The sequence below is a fragment of the Natator depressus genome, chromosome 9 (assembly GCF_965152275.1).
Source record: "Natator depressus isolate rNatDep1 chromosome 9, rNatDep2.hap1, whole genome shotgun sequence".
Taxonomy (NCBI): Eukaryota; Metazoa; Chordata; order Testudines; family Cheloniidae; genus Natator; species Natator depressus.
In genome coordinates this window covers 47,958,378-47,965,430 of record NC_134242.1, presented here as the reverse complement: position 1 = coordinate 47,965,430, position 7,053 = coordinate 47,958,378, and positions in this window count along the sequence as shown.

Below are 7,053 nucleotides of genomic sequence, written 5' to 3'. Positions count from 1 at the left end.
TGAATTGGAGATATTTATGAAGTCATTGGGAGGTGAACTAACCTTTGGTAAATGAAATAACCAAACAATCACTCATTTTCTGATATCGCTGTAAAACTAATCTGAAAAGTTTTCAAAATAAATCACTTGAAAATGTATAGTGTGTACCTTCTAAAAATGAAACCTACATCTATCTCTGTGTTATGAAGAGTATGTATTAAGGTTATAACAACTAACAAGAATGCACTTTTATGTAGAAATCCATGATTAAATCGAGTCTTCCTGACTAGTGATTTAAATCAAATTGATTTAAATCAAATCCACCCTGCATGGAATAGAACCATGCACCCTGGTAAGTCACTGTAATGGGTTCTATTGCTCCCCTTTGTAGAAGAAAGTCCACCTCTAGGGTGAAGATACTGTTATAAGAGTGGTCCCTGAGGTGGGGTCAGGGTATGGGTGAGTAGCATCATGAGCTAGATTGTATAGCCATGTTGAATCACATCCAGGACCTATCCATTGCTATAGCTGTCTAAGCTGGTAAAAAGAGTGCTAGGTGTCCCCCAAAGGGGGTGGGTTAGGTGTATGGGGAGAGGCAAGGTGTTGGTGGCTCTCTAAGTGTACTCAGAAATATCACTTTTGCAAAGACTGAGTATGAGATGTTGAAGGCTATGAGGAGGAGCCTGGAGTACGGGGCGGTTGGGTCTTCTGTTCTTGTGAGGAGGCTCATAGGGCCGTTGATAGAAGAACTGAGGAATTCTGAATCGTTCTGTCGGTGGCTGGTGGTAGAACTTTCACTTTGGCGCTAGTGTGTAAATACCCAACAATTGTAGACTGGTTCTGGAATCCTTGAGGGAGTGGAAGGAATCACTAGTCTTCTGATTGAAGAGATGAGACTTATTGAAAGGGAGGTCCTCTATGGTATTCTGCACTTCTTGGGGGAAACCAGATGAAAATAGCCACGATTTCCTCCTCATGATGATCCCCGTAGCCATCTTGCATGAAGAGGTGTCCGCCATTTCCACAGTGGCCTGGAGCATCATCCTCACAACCAGTTTGCACTCCTCTAAGATAGCCTCGAAGCAGACACAATGCTGCTGTGGAAGCTTGTCTGCAAAGTCTGACAACTTGCTGCAAGTAAGGAAGTCGTATTTAGTGCCAGGTAATTGGAAATCTAGAATTGAAAGCTGGCTGAGAAGACTTTGGGACCCAGAACATCCAGGCATTTACCCTCCTGGTGTGCTGGGATGGAGTGTGGGTGTTGCTGCCTGACCTGTGCCATCGCTGCTTGTATCACAAGGGAATTGGGTGTGTGTGTGTGAGAGAAGAGAAACTCAGACCCCTTCACTGGTACACAGTACCTCTTATCTGCCCCCTAGGGGGTGGGTGCACAAGTGGCGAGAGTGTGCCAGACAGTCTTCGTCAGTTGAAGAATGGCATTATTGATCGGTAAAGCCATTCTGGTTGGTACTGAGGCATGCAAGATGTCAACAAGCTGGTGCTGTTTGTCCTGTACCTTCTCCAGTGGAACATGGAGGGCCTTAGCCACCCTGTGTAAGAGGTCTGGAACTGGTGGTAGTCATCCAGGGGCAAGAAGGAACGAAAGACACTATGGCATCTGGAGACGACAAAGGGAACTGCGTCTGTTCTGGCAGTACTGTTGGAGCCAGGCTGAGCGGTTCATCCTCCAACACCTGTTTCAAATGCCTACACAAGGTTGCCCAAAGAGAGATGGAGGACTCTTCCCTGGCTGAATGGGAAGGTTCCAAAGGTGGATACTAAGGCCAGGACCCCCATTATGGCCAAGGAGATCCATCGGATGGTGCGAAGGGCCCCAAGGAGCAGGGTACTAGTGACTCCTTTGTTGGCAGAACCTTTGGATATTTGTATATACGGTAGGGGAGGGGCAGCCCCTGCCTTCCATCTGAATCCTCCCATGGCAAGAAATCAGATCCTGGTTCAAACAGCGGTACCATAAGTACTGGTGGAACCATATGAGCCATAGGGGAGTGGGTGGAAACACGACCTGAAGTAGGTAAGTCCAGGGTGGAGAGCGTACCTCTTCTGGCACCAGCTGAAGCGGAAAACGTGGAGACCTTGCCTCCAAAGCAAAGATTTCATGAGGCCTGGGCACCAACTCTAGTCTCCCTGGTGTCAACAGTACACGCTCCACAGCCAAAACCAGAACTGGAACAGAGAGCTGCCTTGGAATTGAAGGTTCCCTTGACTTAGGGGGGTGTCGACTTGGAAGGCATACATGGCTTGATGGACAGAACCGGAAGGTCCGGGGGTCTGTGCAACTTCTTGTCATGCTTGTGAGCTTTGGAAAGTGCGGGTTCTCCATGGCAGGAACTTGTGGAAGGTGCATTGTCTTTCTTGGGTCTGGAGGAAGACTTAGTGCCATGCTTAACGACTAGGCCCCAGCACAGGGTCCCTAGCACTGATACTGGTGGAACCAGACTGGGTCTCCGTGGTAGGAGGTGCATGCCTGGGTTTCTCAGGCTGATGTATGGGGGGATTCCCTGGCTTGGGTCCCACTGTGACCTTATGACAACCTCTATGAGGTTCTTCTTGAGGCAGAGAGTCAGACCTTCCCAGGTGCGGCTTGGGAAGGAGAGGCAGATACTGCACCTGCAATGTGGGCTTCTCTCAAGCAGTAAAGGCAGCATTGACTGAGAACAAGTGCAGGCAGGAAGTGCAGATCTTAACTCCTGGCATCTTTGGCATAATCCAGAACCCAGGGGTGCGTGTGTGGCGATTGTGGGGAGGAGGAACCATCAAAAACGGCATCCTAAAGTCCTAAAACAACTACTACTAAAACTACAGTAAAACAACAACAAAAATTAACTACGTATGTACAATACTAAAAACTGGCTTTTTTTTTTAATGCGTCACAGAGAGATGAGAGTAGAAGCTCTGACCTGGAACATATGGAGAAAGTTCCCCTACACCCATTGCCTGTAGTACAAGAGGCATTTCTGAGGCTAGCAATGGACAGTGTGGGGCCTTTGCCACGTATTACCCAAAGGGTGAAGAAATATATCTTGTTGGTGGTGGATTTTGCCACCATATATCCTGAGGCAGTAGCTCTAACACTGAGGCAGATGGCGAGCCAGTAACTTAATATGTACAAAAGTTCAGAGAAGAGTTAAAAGACATGATGGAGGAGGATATACTTGCTGACTCATAAAATCATTACACAAGGACACAGCCACTTCCCAGATGACCCTACAGTGCCACTGGCAAGATGCAGGAACAAATTCATTTAGAAATACAAAACATGTTAGACCTGGAAGTAATTAAAGAGTATGACAGCTCTTGGGCAGCATCTGTTGGCTTGGTCTCTAAGAAAGATAACACTGTAAAGCTTTGGGTTGATTATAGAAAACTCAGTCCTGTCACAGTACCAGAGGTGTGTCCCAGGCCTAGAATTGATGACATGCTGGACATTTTGAGCAAAGCTAAGTATCTCAGTTCTTTGAATTTAACTAGAGGTTACTGGCAAATTTCTTTACATAAGGAAGCACAGAAAAAAATTGCTTTCATCACTGATATGGGACTCTGAGTTCACAGTGCTGCCATTTTGTTTAATTAATGAAGGAGCCACTTTTCAGAGGCTGGTCAACCAAGTGTGAAATGATTTGCAGAATATTGCAAGGGCATATGCAGTGTTTAGCAACACTTGATCTGATCACAAAAAACATTTGGAAATTGAGCTGTCAAAACTCAAAAAGGCAGGCCTAACCATAAAATCCTCTAAGTGTAAAAAACTGGAGCAGCCAGAATTCCTGATTTGGGACACTGGGTAGGTGGGGGTCAAATATCCCCAGATCCCATGAAAGTTGAAGCCACTGTAAATTGGTCTGTAATTCCAAACTAAAAATCAGGTCCAATTTTTCATAGGACTGGTAAACTATTACAGAAGGTTTGCATGTGGGTTCAGTGACATTGTATCTACAGTCACAGATCTATGTAAAAAGACTGAGCCTACCAAAGTAGTATGGACAAAGACATGTCAAGAGGGTTTTGATAAGGTAAAGAAAAATCTTGTCTGGAAAACTTTTTCTCGCTAGTCCAGCTTTTGACCAAGTGTTTGAACTGTGTACAGATGCTTCAGACAGTAGGCTAGGATTTAAAGGGATTTTATATGCAAACTGTGTATATAAAGGGAAAAGAAAAGATGGTGGAAGATGCCTTGTCCAGGAAAGAGGGCCCTGACCTGCTGCCTCCAGGTCAGCCAATAGCTAATCCTACCTCAGCTTTTTAAAGGAGGGAAGTGAGATGGAATGCACCTCTGTATTCACACCCAACAAGCTATTGTAATAATCTTTGTACAAAGTTTGACTTGTAAGGTATCATTTGAAAATTCTTAATTTGCTGGTCAGTATTGTCATGGTAAAAAACATGTGGCAACATTGTATGGGAAGTTACAAGATTCCCCTCTATGATGTTATTAACACATGTTCCAAACCCCACAGCTCTGCCGAAGCAGAAGTCACGTCTGTCCTAAATAAAGGAAGGAATGTATGCTTGCCTTAATTTGCATTTAAGCAGTAAACAGGGTCATCAAGCAGAGTGGGAAAACAGGAAATTTGAACAGGCAAAAAAGCTGAGTAGGGAACATTCTTCCACATAGACTTTTTGTCTCCTGGATCTAAACTGGAAATGTTTTTCAAGATAGGGACTGAAAGCAGAAAAAGGAGGGACAAACATCCCAGGGATTCCCCGCTCCTCTTCCAAGGTGCAGGACAGGGATGACACAGCTCCTCAACTAGTCTGGATTGTACTGCAGTATGTCCCACCCGGAATGTGGTAACTTGGGCTGTTTATTTATCTGTAGGGCCCTACTAAATTCACAGTCTATTTTGGTCAATTTCACAGTCATAAGATTTTAAAAATAATAAATTTCATGATTTCAGCTATTTCAGTGTTGTAATTGTAGGGATCCTGACCCAAAAAGGAGTGTTTTTTTTTTTTTGCAAGGTTATTATAGGAGGGGTTGTGGTATTGCTACCCTTACTTCTGCACTGCTGCTGGCAGCAGCGCTGCCGTCAGAGCTGAGATCCCGGCCAGCAGCTTATGCTCTCCAGTTGTCCAGCTCTGAAGGCAGAGCTGCCGCCAGCAGCAGTGCAGAAGTAAGGCAGGCATGGTATGGTATTGCCACCCTTTCTTCTGCATTGCTGCTGGTGGTACGCTGCCTTCAGAGCTGGGCACCTGGCCAACAGCCACCACTCTCCGGACGTCCAGCTCTGAAGGCAGAGCAGAAGTAAGGGTGGCAATATTGCAACTCTCCCCTAAAAAACCTTGTGACCCCCCCCCCCCGCAGTTCCCTTTTGGGTCAGGATCCCCAACTTGAAAAACACTGGTCTCCTCCGTGAAATCTGTATAGTATAGAGTAGAAGCAGACAAAAGACCAGATTTCATGGGGGGAGACCAGATTTCATGGTCCGTGATGCATTTTTCATGGCCGTGAATTTGGTAGAGCCCTATTTATTTGGCATAAAGGTATGTGCAGACATATATGTGACAATAGTTCTGTCTGAAGTTTATAAATAGGAAAATTGATTAAGCCTAAATTGGGTGGATTTGTGACTCAGTTTCCCAACTTCTAACCCCCATCAGGTCAGAAAGTAAGGAAGAGAGAATGATCCTGTAGTCCAGTGGTTAAGGCACCCACCTGGGAGGTGGAAGACACTAGGATCAGTCACCGTGCTCCCATCACTATTTCATTAGTTATCCAAACTGGAACGGCATCAATGGAACAGACTTGTGGGGAATGTCCTCCACATCAGAATAGCCCAGAGCTCAGTGGTTAGAGCATCCTCCTGAGAGACAGGAGATGCCTGTTCAAATTCTTTCACCTCTCCTTTGGCAGAGAGGGGGAATTGACTGTGTCTTGCACATCCCAGGCAAGTGCTCTAAATCACTGGGTTAAAAGTTATAAGGTGGGTACCACCTCCTCTTCTCCTGCCTTCCCCTCCCGTGTGCATGGACTGAGGCAGGTGCCTAACTCATTCCCACAAGAAATGCCTTATGTGCCTAAGCTGCCTGACTCCAAGTAGCTTGTTTCCATTTGTGACTTAATAGCGGAGATAGGTGCCTCTCTCCAAGAGAAAGGCGAGGCTTAGCATGTACCTGTATCATCATCTCCCACTGGCAGCTCAGGCAGCTCTCTGCCTTGTGTGCTGGCTTTTGTGGATCACATTCTAAAGCTCCTATCTCTCCCCATTCATTGTATAGGGAGCCTAGGAGTCTAGCTCAGGCTATGGGGACTGCAGTGGTATTCCTGTGATTTGCTAGGTATCATGCTGCGTAGTATTGCAATGCCTAAGTCCCTGTGTAGATCCAGGCCAGAGAGGTGATGCAACATGAACAAGATCACCCAACCTGCTAATGGTAGATCTAGAACAAAATGTAGGTCCCCTTAATCTTAGCTCAGCACACTACCCCTTGGACCACACTGCATCTTCACCAGTTCACCAGTAGATATCTCAGTTCTCCCTGACACTGTAGAAGTGAGTGCATTCACAGCTTGGCATTGGTGAAAGCCATGCCAGATTTTCAGGCTCTCAGTAGCAGTGGAGGAGACAGTCACCTTGGTGAATTTGTAAATCTTTATCACAAACTCCAGCCTATTGGAACGTTAAACCTTTTTATTTCTGAATCATCCCTGTACTCTACCTACATGGTTACTTGAGCTTTAAGTGGAAGGAGTGTAATTCACCTGAAATGTGTCTTTGAATCATGGCAAAGACATTGCTGTTCTCTAATGAGAAAGCCTGTAATAGTTCAAAATTCCCAGACTCAAATGCAACTCATCAGATTTACTGCAAACACCACACACAAATCTCCTTTGCCCTGAGACCTAAGCCTGAACATGAGCAATAGCCACATGGAGTCTGGAGAGGGAGTTGCGGCTTAAGGTGAAAGCTGCCTTTCAACCTTAACTTCGGGAATGTTCTGTGATGACTGGCCAGATGCTATTTTAAAATGATGTATGGCGAAGAGGATGCTCACCACACACACATGACTTTGAATAGTTTATTAAAGGAAAGGTGAAGCATCAGTTTTAAA